The following is a 12,672-nucleotide window of genomic DNA, read 5'->3' on the forward strand; positions in this document are numbered from 1 at the left end:
CGGGTGCTGAGGGGGACTGGGTGAGAAGCCATCACAAGGACTAGGTATTGGCTCTGAGCTGGGTGGGAAAGATGCTCTGGGCTGGGTGGTTGACTAGAATGAGGAGTGGCCAGGGAGAGCAAGGGGCTGCTGGGCCTGGCCTAACTCTAACTTCGTGAAAACTCAAGAATATTGTTTGAGGTCAGATGGCAAGGCAGCAAAGAGGTCAGATAAAGCCCTGGGCTGAAGGCTGGCCACCTCCTAGACGTCATTTTGTCTACGCCTGCTTCCTAAGGTTTCATCTCCAAAGGACTTGAGGCTGCTAGATCCTGTGTTTCCTCTACTCCAATCACCTGGCTGAGGCTCATCACCAGCCAAGACATTTCAAGGAAAAAGCCACCTGTCCTGCTCTTACCATCTATCCCTCCCACTTGGTCAAACCATCCCTTTCCCTGAAGCCCAGGGGAAGAAGACAGAAGCAAACAGAGGGCTGGCAGCAGATGGTCTCTGCAGCCTCAGCTAAGACAGAAAAGAGTGGTTTTATGCAGAGCACCCTTCCCCAGTGGAACTCCTCCCTTCCAGCTCACGGGTGATTTTATGCCCCAATATGGGGAGATGTTGGGACTTTTAATTCTCTCATTCTCTGAAGGAGCTGGAGAGCCAACAGGCAGGGGTAGGCTGGGGCAGGGGCTCCACATCCTGGGACTTGGGCTAGTCCTGTCTTGACAGCTTTTTCCAGGGAGAATGAGGTGGCCTGGCCTCCCAGGCATCTTGTTCCCTGGTCCATGTATTACAGGTGAGTCAGCTCTGGGGTAGGGAGTGGCTAAGAAGCTGAGTTCAGGCCAGAGAGATGTCCTTTTGTCATTTATTCATTCATCAACAAATATTTACAAAACAGCTGTTTTATGCCAGGCACTGTGCTGGGCACTGGGAGCACACTGGTCAACACCGATAGACATGGTTACAGTCCTTGTGGAACTTTCCATCTGGTGGGAGGAAACAGGATCATTATTCAAATGATTGCACAAATAAGTATGAAATAACTGTGCTAAATGCTATGAAAAAAGGATATATAGTACCATGAAAGTATATAACTGGGGGACTTGGCTGAGTCTAAGGAATTGAGGATGAGCTTGCAGAGGAAACAGAGAAAGAGCAGCCAGAGTGGTAGGAGAATTGGCAGTGACATCACAGAGTCAAAGAAGGAGGTGGTCAATTGTGCCGTGAGATGCTGAGAGCTCATGAAACACCTATTTGCCCTGACTCTTCACCTGCTAGTTATGAGTACAGGTATGGAAAGGCTCTGGCATTATGCCTGGATCACAGTTGGTGCTCTGTAATGTTATCTCCCTTTCCCTCCTCCCTAAGCTGAGCCTCCCTCCAGGGACCTCAGATTTCTGGAACAAAGGAACTGCCTAGGCTCAGCCTCCTCTCTCAACTCAGGCCCTAAAACTCAGCCATTCAGTCCTCAGTGAGGGACTCGGGGGCCTCTCCCTCCCTCTCCACATCAGTCCCTATACACAGAGCCCTAACATCCCGCAACCTACTTCTTCCTTTGCGTTGGTCTTCCATGAAGAGGGACTGAGATCTAGGTCTCAAAGAAAGATGCCATTCTGGCTCTGATTCTGGGGCTCTGTCTGAGAAGGGAAGAGAGTTGGAATCCTCAGCAGTTACCAAAGCTGCCCGGGGTGAATCTGAGTGTCTTAGGTAGGGAGAGGGAGTAGTGAGGAGATGAGGAGGGGGGCTGCCTACCCAAGGCGGCGTAGAGCCCAGAGCCTTTTCCATTGCAGACACCCCATCTGTCTCCCACAGAAGGCTCGGGTTGGAGGAGGTGCCGAGAAGAGGGGTACAGAGGGTGAAACTGTAGACTGTGAGCTAGCACAACAGCAGTGAAGGTGCTGACTGGGGAGAAGGGTGGAGGGTCAGCACAGAGCATCGGCAGGGAGAACTAGAGGTCAGAGGTTAAGAATGGAGGTGGGGAGAATAGGGACACCACGTGCTACTCTCCCTAGACAGCTTTGTGTTTGATTTTGATTTAAAGCTCCCTACCCCAGCGACCAGAGGGGAATCACACCACTCTAGCCAACAAACTAATGGCCTTCCTAAGCCCAGGGCCGGGCTAGATTCATGATGCCTCCCTCTTCCCAGCAGTCAGACCTTTGCAAGACCTTAAAATAATATTTTAATTAAATGTGATAGCTTCCAGGGTGTTTCCTTTCACATATTACTTTAACTGATCCTGCTTAAGTCCAGGGAGGTGAACATTATTTATTATTATTCTTGACCCACAGATAAAGCAACAAGGGGCTTAAAAGATTAAGTAAATAACTTGGATCACAAGAGAGTAAGGAGAGGGGGCCAAAACCCAGGTCTCCTGACTACATGCCACCATTAGGCTACCCTTGGGCCTTCCTTGCTCCTCATTTTTGGTGATTATTGTACTGTCTCCACTGCCAGGTCAAGTCTGGGGTTTTTCAGTAGAGAGCTCAGAAGAACTCCTTCCCTGTGAAGGGAAAACTTCGGGATACCCAGGCCTTGTTGGACACACAGCACTCCACTCCTAGCTACCAACATCCAGACATTAGAAAACTGGACATCCCCAGAGGGATGGGTCTCCCACATATAGAAATATGAGAGGGCTCTAGGCTGGAAGTGGTCAGGAAGGAGGGGCAGGGCAGGGTGCGGGGAGCAGAAAATGCCGGCACAGGAAGCAGCTCTGTTGGTATCTATTCCAGGTCCTGAGAGGATCTTTGGGAATCCCTGTGGACAGCCCCTCCCCACATTCCCAGTTCTAAATACTATTTTTTTCCCCTCTATCTATACTTAAGAGAATATGATTCCACAGTTCCCCTACCTACTCATCTTTTCTCCCTCTCTTCCCTCTTTGGAAGTTCTTTCTCAGGTGTGACTTTATAAGGATGCAGCTTGTTCCCTCTAAAACATATGCCAAGGGAACCCAAGACAGGGCTTCAGCTATTAAATATAAATAGACAAGGGAGGGAAACTGAATATAGAGACAGATATTATATCTCTCAGTCCCTGTGAGTTATTAGGAAAAAGGCACTAGTGGTTGCTAAGCAACAGGTCTCCATAGAGGACAAGGCACCTAGAGGAAAAAGCCTCCTTTGACTGAATATTGGGGTGAGGGTAGGGAAGGTGGGGGTCAAAGGGCTACAGATTGGCAGGTGGGGCTTCCAGTGAATGGTTGGTTGGTCCTCCAAGATCAGCCCCATTCCCCAGGCCTTAGCAAACTCCGCCTTTATACCCTTCAGGATTGGTGGAAGGAGGAAGGCCTCAGGCACTCCTCCCTTCCAGCCAGGAGGAGGGAATCTGGTTTCCATAGCAACCCAGAAACAATCCTGGCCTTGTTTTGCTCATGGCTTCTATGTAACCCCCTCACGGAGCACCAACTTTCATAGACTCCTTTCTCTGATCTCCAACTTCTGATTCGAGGGGGAGGGCCCTTAGAAAGACAAGGGGTCGGGGTGACACAAAGCCGGTCTCACTTGGCTCTAAAGTGACCTGTTAAGACTCTAAAGGGGGGAGTAATTTTAGGGAAAGGGCTTCCAGGTGTCCTCTGACCTCTGCACCCCCTAAAGGGCTGAAAAAATCAGGGACAAGTGGTGGCACCCAGATGCAAATTCTAGGCCTAGGCTTCCTTTCTAAAGGGCAAGTACAGACTGGGGTTGGAAGTCAGGAAGAATGAGGAGGCAAGGTCTTTTGCCCGTTGGCCACCCAGATCCCCATCATTCTAGATGTGAAGTCCACTGTCGTCAAGCCCCGAGAATGGAGATACAGAACATTAACGTATGTCAAGTATAAGTGAGTGGCACCGAGGGGCATAATCTGTTTTTCTAATATGACCACAAGCAGAGTGTTAGAAGAATTAGGCCGACAGCTGCTGGTTTCCCCCCTCCTCGCTCTCCCTCTCCCTTCCTCCTCGGCGTTTGCACACACCAATGGCAGCCGAGCCCTGCTCGCGATTTCTCTTAATCTTCCTCCGCCATCCTGCGCTCTTTCCGCAGGCGGTGCTGCGAAGCCGGCAGAGCCCCGCGTCACACCTTACTGCTCTCTGAGATTGCTCCACAGAGAGCTCAAGGAGATGGCAATTCGGCGCTGATGCCGGCTGGCAGCAGTTGGGAGAGGGGAAGGAAGAGAGAGAGGGAGGAGGGGAGGGGGGAAAAAGTTGGCACAGATACCAAGTTTTTCCCTAGAGAGACATGGTTGGGGCGGGTGGGGGGTGGGTAGATAGAGAAGAAGGAAGAAAATGACACAGAGAAAAGGAAACAAGGAAAAAAGAGACAGAGTGTGAGTGACTGAGGGAAAGAATTAAAGTTCTCTCAGACATTTACATGTGGGCATAGTTAGCCCGTGTCACTCATGACCCTCTAAAGATCACGCCACCCAGTCAGGGTTCTCACCCTCTCACCTCCTGACACACACACACAGACACACACAGACACACACACACACTCCCAGACAACCTGGAAGTCAAAGCGGCCGAGGCATGTTGTGTGTGTTGGTGCAAGTGTGTGTGTGTGTGTGTGTGTGTGTGTGTGTGTGTGTGTACGCCTGTATGTTGTCTCTGTTTTGGATCGCAGTAGAATGCAGTATGTAAATGAGATGGTTATTACCGCAATGTTCATCAAGCTGAGCCGAGAAGACATTAATAGCCTGATGAATATGCATGTGAATTTGTTAATTAAGTTAATTATTCTGCTGAAAATGCATTCGTCTTCCAAGGACATTTTCCCAATGATTTTTACATGCTCTAGCCATTAGTCATGCTATATTTTATCAGGGAAATGAGTTTGCTTAAGTTGTAAAAAAAAAAAAAAGAAAAAGAAAAGGAGAGAGAGAGAGCAAGAAAAGAAATAGAGAAAGGAAGAAGGAAAAAATGAAAGAGGAAACAGGAAAATGTGTTGAAGTTGAGAGTGAGAAGGCATCTGAGGCCAGCTTGAAGTTTGAGGCCCAGCTGGGCTTTTGAAGCCTGCCCTCGATTTTTATGGGTATCTCATTCTACAATTTTTGCCCTTTTTTTGATGACAAACTTTTTTTTCCAGTGCCAAATTTCCAACACATTAATTAATTGTTGTAGCCAATTAACTGTAGTTGTGCAAATGAGTTTAGCACTAATTACCATGCAGTGCCTGTAATCACATAAAAAACTTGCTGAGAGAGAGAGGGAGAAAGATGGATAGAGAAAGAGAGAGGAGGAATGGGAAAGGAGTGGTGGCAGGAGAGGAGGGTACCTGGAGTAAAGGGGCAGTCAAGGAAAGGGAATAAGCAGGGATCCTGAGGTTTCCTGGTTAGGAGCCATCTTGGCTTGAAGAGAAAGGAGCTGTCTCCACGTTCAGGACCTCTGACAGTCAGGAAATTTCAGTGAGGATAAGAGCCAGTAAAGCCTACTTTTGTCTAAGAACCTCCAATCAAAAGACAGAGGTTCATACTGGGTATCTCTGGTTGTTTCAACAATGCAATGTAGTCCCTATAAATCCTGAAGCCCTTAGCATTTATCTCCCATGGCTGGAATTACTGGGAAAGATGGAGGGCACCACTGGAAGAAGTTGTGCCATTTCTGATGGGCCAAGGGAGATGGAGGAAAGTGATACGTGCCCTCAGCCTGGTTCTGGAGCTGTAAGTAGACAGGGAAAGTTATAAGTCCATAACCACTGGAACAGACCAAGGGAGCAATGGTAACATCAACTGTAAAATATTCGGTTCCAGCAGGAGGTGGGAGGAGGCAGCCTTTGGCCAGACATAGCTCCCAGGAGAAAAGCCAAACCTTCTCTCCTGCAAGCTGGCATCTCTGCCATTCATCACACTTGGGCCGACTCTAGGTTTCCACCTGTCAGCTTCTACTAGTGCCCAGAGGCTGAGAGATAGACCAAATGATTTCTCCAGCTCCTCCTGACTTAGCTGTCCATGACTTGGAGAGAAAGAGCAATGATAAAGTCAGGACTAAGCATGGATTGGCATTTTTGCTTCCACTCTGCTTTCCCTCATACCATGTCCCAGACACTGAGCTTACCCAAGGGTGTGTGTGATTGTGTGTGTGTGTGTGTGTGTAAATGGCCTAGAGTTCCCCACAACTATCAAAAAAATTTTTTAATGCTATATCTCCATTACCCACACCCCCAACCTCCAGAATAAAGAGCTCACTTGTTGTCATGATCCTCAGTTTCCTCAGACGTCATCAGAGACACATTCAACTTCAAATTTCCAAGGAGAGCTTTGACCACTTATGCTCTGATAAGATACCCAAAGGCTGGGTCCTCCCTTTTCCAGGTCCCAAGTCTGTGGGCAGATTGTTCATGGGCTCCATCCACTTCAGCCTTGTTCTTCTCTGGCAAAGGGGAAACAATTTCCAGGGCACAAGCCATTATTGTCCCCTGCTCCATGGCACTGTTCTTCTAACCTATGAACGAAAGTTAGCTGTGAAGACCTGAACTGACCCAGGCTGCTCCAATGTTCTTCCTGCCTCCAACATTTCTCTTCTGGTTCTGCCCACACCCTCTTTCCAGCAACCTTAGTCAAAGACTGAGAAAGCCCTACTGTCTTGGGTTCTAAGTACTTCTTTGCCACAGCACGTGATCGTGGGAAAGTCATTTCCTATGAGCCTTAATTTTCTCCATCTATGAAATGGAAATAATAATAGGTGATAATCATGCCTGAAGGTTTAATAAACTTAATATTTGTGATATAAAACAACACTCAGCACACCAAGTAAAATAAGCTATTTCATTAATTGCTAGTGAGTAGAAAGTGAGAGCACAAACTGTTCTTTAATAGGTGAATGGTTAAACTATGATAGTGGTACATCCATATCATGAAACACATAAAAGGAACAAACTACTGATACATACAAAAACTTAGGTGTGTCTCCAGAGAATTATGCTGAGTGAAAGAATTCAGTCCTAAAAGGTAACACAGTACATGACTTCATTTTTGAAATGACAAAGTTTTAGAAGTGGAGGATAGATTAGTGGCTGCCAAGGGTTAAGAAGAGGGTGAGGTAGGTGTGATTATAAAAGGGCAACATGAAGAATCCTTGTGGTGTTGGAACTGTTCAGTATCTTGACTGTAGTGGTAGAGGTAAGAATTCACATGGTAATAAAATTGCATGGAACTTAATACACACACACACACACACACAGGTAAAAAGTGGTAATAAAATTGCATAGAACTTAATACACACACACACACAGGTAAAACTGGGGAAAGACGGGTGGATTCAATCAATGGCAGTATTCTGGTTGTGATGTTATACTATAGTTTTTTTAAATGTTACTGTTGGGTGAAAGTGGGCAAAATGTACAAGGGGTCTCTTCTTATTACTTCTTATAACTGCATGTGAATCTACAATTACCTCAATTTTTAAAAAAAAAAAAAAGCCTATGATAGATTATTAATGTCTCGGCTGGGTATAGGAGAGAGAAGGGGCGGCCCTTGTGTTTCCATTGAAGAATTCCAAAGAGGAATATTAAAAAATATTATTCTTATTATGGTACATCAATAAAATGATCACAACTATAGGGAGGAGGGATATCTGTATTGGCTGACCCAATAATTCCACTTCTTGGAACTTCCTATAAAAAAATGCATGAAGTTTCATGTGTTAGGATGATCACTGTCATGTTACTTATAACAGTAAACATATCTAAATTATTAAAAAGTGGATGCACTTTATAAATCATGGCATATATAGGTTATGAAATACTCTATAGACTTTAAACATACTTTAAAAAAATACACCCAGCACAATGCCTGGCATTCACTAAATGGTAGTTCTCTTCACTTCACTGGGATGTTCTGTGTATTAATAGACCTAATGCAGGTAAATGTACTTGACAAACTGTAACATGCCTGGCAAGTGCTCTGTGTTGCTATCTTAATGGCTACATGGCTTAATCCTAGATGAAGCTGTGCTTCTGGGCAGAACACTGCCTAAGGAGCTCCTAGCTTGAGGCATGGGAATGGGGGAACTGACTTCTTGGGGAGTCTGAGTCAAAGGATTGGGGCTCTTTTCTTTCCAGGAGACTGCCTGCTTCAAATCATCAACAAAACTATGGACATTCTCCCCAGGAAATGCATATACACACATTTGGCCTATAATTCCAGGTGGCTCATGGAGTCTTTGAAGCAATGTCAGCCCTGGGGACTCCATAAAAGTAATAGACTCTGTTGTATCAACCACTGTTGACTGAGTATGCACTCAGTATCAGGCACTGTCCTAGGTACTTTACACACATTATTTCACTAAATTCTCTTCACCACCTTAAAAAATTGTTTATCTGCATTTCACAGACAAGGAAAGTAGGGTTAAAAGAGGTTAAGTGACATACCAAGGTAGCATAGCTGGTAAATGGCAGCCCTGACATTAAAACTCAAGGCTGTCTGCCTCCAAAACTTACAGTCTAATCACCACACATACTACATTTAGAAGAACTGAGGAGGGGTGCACTGTGTGGAGACTGCACTGAGGCCCACATCTGCAGGAGCCCCAGAAAAGTAACCCTGGTCTCCCGATGCTGCTTGGGTAGACACAGACTTACACCCATCCCAGGCAGAAGAAAAATCTCTAAAGAGAAGTAAGTCCATTCTGAGGTCTTATATCCCACGAGTAAGTTTTTCCATATGTCTAACCTATATCCTTTCTGCTAAAATCCAATCCCTTTTCCTCTCTTGTTTCCAGTGGGGATGGTGGATGTGTGACATGGTGCCCCTCCATGAAAGGTCCTGGGTCAGGAGAGGATAGAGGAGCTTCTCTTTCCCCAGGACTGTTGAGGCCTCAGTCCCCTTGGTCTCTTGGTTTGGCCCCCACGGTTTCAAACCAAAAGATGAGGTGAAAAGGGACCGAGAAGAAAAGTAGAGGGAGAAGCCTAACCAGACCAAGGAGACCAGCTTGGAGGATGGCCCGGGACCCTCTCAGGAGGTTAGTGCTGGGCTCAGGGTGAAGTTAAGGTGGGCAGTTACCTCACCAGGCTCAGCAGCTGGCTTCATGTTTGACATCTACCCAGCTGTGGAGGTCTGCCCAGCATCCTTCACACCAGAGCCTCTTGTTTGCCTCAATGTGACATCTCTATAGAAAGGAGGAGTCTGGAGCTTCTGCCACTCTGTATTTATTCCTTCTGTCTCAATATACCTTGCTGTACTTGCTCAGGACCAGCCAGCCCAACTGGGGGGCTTAGAGATACCCAGGAAAGAGAATAGTCCTGTGTGGAGGATCCTAGGATCCCCAAACTAGGTCCAAAGCTCTTTTCTCTCAACATGAGAGCCAGGAGGGAAACTGGGGCCTGAGTCTGGACACAGACTGGGGAGAGGAGGTGTACTCCCTCCCTCCCTCCTTCCCTCTCTCCTCCACACACTATTCTACCGTGCTGGGGCTCAGGCATGCCCACTGCTCCCTTTGGCTTCCCTTGACCTACCTACCTATGGACAGGAGAGGGTTAAAGGCATGGTATGGGCAAGCTATAAATTTCCCATCAGTGTGGGGAGAGTAGGATTGTTGGCAGGGAGGGGGTTGGGTTGGGGGGGGGGAGCTGGGAAAAAGCCAGGAGGTTGTCTCTAGGTAACAATAAACACTGCAAGCAAGGAGCAGCTGTTACACTTACTCTCTCTGCATCACAATGCTGAAATAACACTAATAAACCAGTGTGCCCAATGCACAGGCATATACACATTTAGGGCCAAACCTGACTGTACCTCTAGGGCTGCCCTTTGCTTCAGGTCAGGGCCCTTGGTGCCAGTGGATATGCCAGTCTTGGCCTTGGCCTCCACTTGTGTGGAGGATGTGGACTGATGAGTCAGTCTCAGAGCCAGAGTGGCATTCTCAGAGTCAGGGGGGTGGTAGAGGCTGGGCATTCTGGGTTCAGATCCTGAGGGCATTCACTGGTAGAAAGAGTTCAAATGGGGTAACTCTTGGCTGCGAGTTGGGAGGAAGGAGGAGAGTAAGAGAGAGAAAAGTGTAGGGAACAGACAACTACTTACCATGTCTTCTCAGCTTGGAGGGCATGAGGTAGCCAGGAGTGGAGTCAGCTGAAGGGAGGTGGATGAAAAGGGGGGCTGAGGAGAGGGTTTGAGAAAGAGGAGGAGCATGTGGTATTGAGGAGTGAGTGATCCTTGTATCCGTCCTGGGGCTGAACTCCCCGCACCTGCTCACACCCCACTTGGTGCACTCAGGCTTCCCCTCTCGGTACCACTTTTATACCAGAGCCAGGTGATACGTCACCTCAGTTCAGGACTGAGCTTTATTATGGGTGTTTCAGCAGGGGCCCCTGGGCTCCTGATGCTGCCAGGGAGAGCTGGCGGAGTGGAGCTGGTGCCCTCTCCCTACAAAAAGAGTGGCTGGTCTGTCCCTTTCTCCAGCCCAAACTGTCTCCGGATCCTCAGGAGCATCCTGGCAGAGGGCCCCTCATCCCAACTGGACAGCAGAGCCACCAGCAGTGAAAGGAGTATAAACAGGCAAATGAAAACTTAGTCTCTGTCAGACAACTGCCTCCCTCTTAACCTATTCTTCTCTAAGATTGGAGGGAGGATATTTATCGTGTGTCTGGATACACTGGTATCCAAGATTCCTATTTCCTTTTGCTGAAACAAGGAGGCCCCCAGGACTCTGGTCAGAGGCATGGCTGGCTCTCCTGATCCACTTTCTGGCTCTGTTCTGCTGATGTGACCTCAAACACAGTATCCTACCATCTCCCTGATTCAGAAAGTCTGGAGAAAATGCACATTGCCCACCTGGCCTGTAAGGGATGAGGGAAGCAGCACCTTTGAAGATCATGGTTTCTGTTTCTAGGAAAGAGAGTACTGAGACCAAGTGGTAATCATTCTAGTTCTGGTCTTGTAATAGTGTCTTTTTTTTTTTTTTTTTTTTTTAAATTTCTAAGTCACCTGAATACCCAGAGCTCTGGGCAGGCAAGTGAGGGCAGGGAGGAGTAGCTGTGTCTGCCTGGAAAGCCCCTCTCCTGGGAGGTGCCCATGAGTGCTGAGCTGCCCCAGCACAGTACCCTCTGTACCCACAGGCTGTTTCAGGAGCAGGCATCTCTTCCTGGCTTCCTCTCTGGTCACTGTTTCTTCTCTTGCTTCTCTCCCTGGGTGCTGATGCACAGAGGGTGCACCAAGCAGGGTGTGAGCAGCACCTTGCCCACGGATACAGGAGGGCAAGAATAAAGGGCCTCCACCACCCTTCCCCCTCTGGGAAGCCTCTCCCTGGGAATGCTCAGCCTCCTCTGCTATCTTCTCTTCCATTTCCTTCTTTTCTTTTTAGCTGGGGCATCTCCTCGCCCCACAATCTAGATGAGAGACCCCAACCACAAAGCTCAGAGTGGGGGAGAAATGGGGCAAAAGAGAGCTCTAACAGGCCTAGACCCCCTTCCCCTCTGTTGTTTTCATGAGCCACCCCCGTTGCTGTGAGTCACCAGAATCTTGAGCTCAGCTGAGCTGCCAACAGCCTTCTCCCTCCCCACAGCCACTCCAGCCAGCCAGATACACACCCCAAGAGCCCCAGAGCCCACCATCTTCCTACTCTCAGGGCCAGAGCCCCCTTCTTCAACCCTAGGAATCTGCACCACAGATACATTGAGGTGAGTGAGGAAAGAAGTGAGAGACCCCAGCATGTGCTCAGTGCTGTAGCAGAGGGCCAGCTGCCTGCATGGCAGAGCAGGATAACCAGCCAGGAGAGCTGGCACACTTGGGCACACAGCCCTGTCGGCATGTGAGAGGGGACGCGGAAGGGGATGGGGTAAGAAGACTGTTTCAGGAGCAGGCATCTCTTCCTGGCTCCCTCTCTGGTCATTGTTTCTTCTCTTGGCTTCTATCCCTGGGTGCCGATGGACATCATGGCACTGCCACCTCTGAAATGCCTTCCTTCACCTCCTCCATGGCTTTAGGAGCTAGAGAGGGTATCTGCGTGATAACCTTCGAGGTGTCAAGGTGGGAGTTTCAGACATCCAGGTCTCTCACCAACCAGTGGGACACACACTGAGGGAGAAGGAGGAAAGGAGTCCCATCAGTGTAAAAGCTACACCCTGGGCCAATACTGAGCTCCTTAACAATTCCCTTTTCTTCAGAAGGCAGGGACTCTGGGTACTGCTGTTTCTTCCTTCCACTTAACTTCTCTGCAAAGGCTCAGGGTTTCTTCCAGACTCCAGAGCAGGCTCCAGGCTCTGACTCCAAGGCTATAGATCTGGTACCCTTGGCTAAACCTTAGGAGTGTGAGGCAAGGCTGTTGGGGATTGAGGGAAGGGAGCCCCTGTTCCTCAAAGAAACATCAAGAATCTAGACTGAATGCTTTAAAAGCCTTTTAGCCCCTCCAATCTTGGAGTAGGGGTGGACAAAGGGTGAGAAAGACGGCCTACAGAAAGCCTTTCTTTACTGCATGCCTTCTCTACTGCTCTGCATTTCAGAGGAGAATCAGCAGCTCTGTAAATAGGAGCCATCGAATAAATCCCTCAAACAATACTTAGTATGAATGGCCTGCCTTACGTTAGGCAGCCAGCCCCAGAGATGGGACTACAGGTCTGTTTCCAAATTTCCCCTCTTTATCTTCTCCCCTCTTTCAGGCTTCGCCCTGATCTCCCTAGAGAAGAGAATCTTCCTTTTCAACTCCCTGCACAGTTTTCCTCACCCACCCCCACCGCCGCAGCCCCTCAGAAGCAGGGCAGGAGCTACAAAGATTCTATCCAGACTGTC

At 48.2% G+C, this 12,672-nt stretch overlaps 1 protein-coding gene across 7 annotated transcripts in view; it reads right to left on the minus strand.

The window, feature by feature from the left end:
- Positions 1 to 830: 830 nt before the first annotated feature.
- Positions 831 to 12,672, minus strand: part of CDK12 (cyclin dependent kinase 12) — a 66,722-nt gene continuing 54,880 nt past the window's right edge. For 3 of the 7 annotated variants that reach the window (XM_045520751.2, XM_045520753.2, XM_074342910.1), the window contains one exon: positions 831 to 11,961. The gene's annotated coding sequence lies outside the window, so the exon portion shown is untranslated. The remainder of the gene's footprint in view (positions 11,962 to 12,672) is intronic. The other 4 variants (XM_045520749.2, XM_045520752.2, XM_074342909.1 and 1 more) reach the window with 3 other exon arrangements.

The sequence above is a fragment of the Camelus bactrianus genome, chromosome 16 (assembly GCF_048773025.1).
Source record: "Camelus bactrianus isolate YW-2024 breed Bactrian camel chromosome 16, ASM4877302v1, whole genome shotgun sequence".
NCBI classification, from domain to species: domain Eukaryota; kingdom Metazoa; phylum Chordata; class Mammalia; order Artiodactyla; family Camelidae; genus Camelus; species Camelus bactrianus.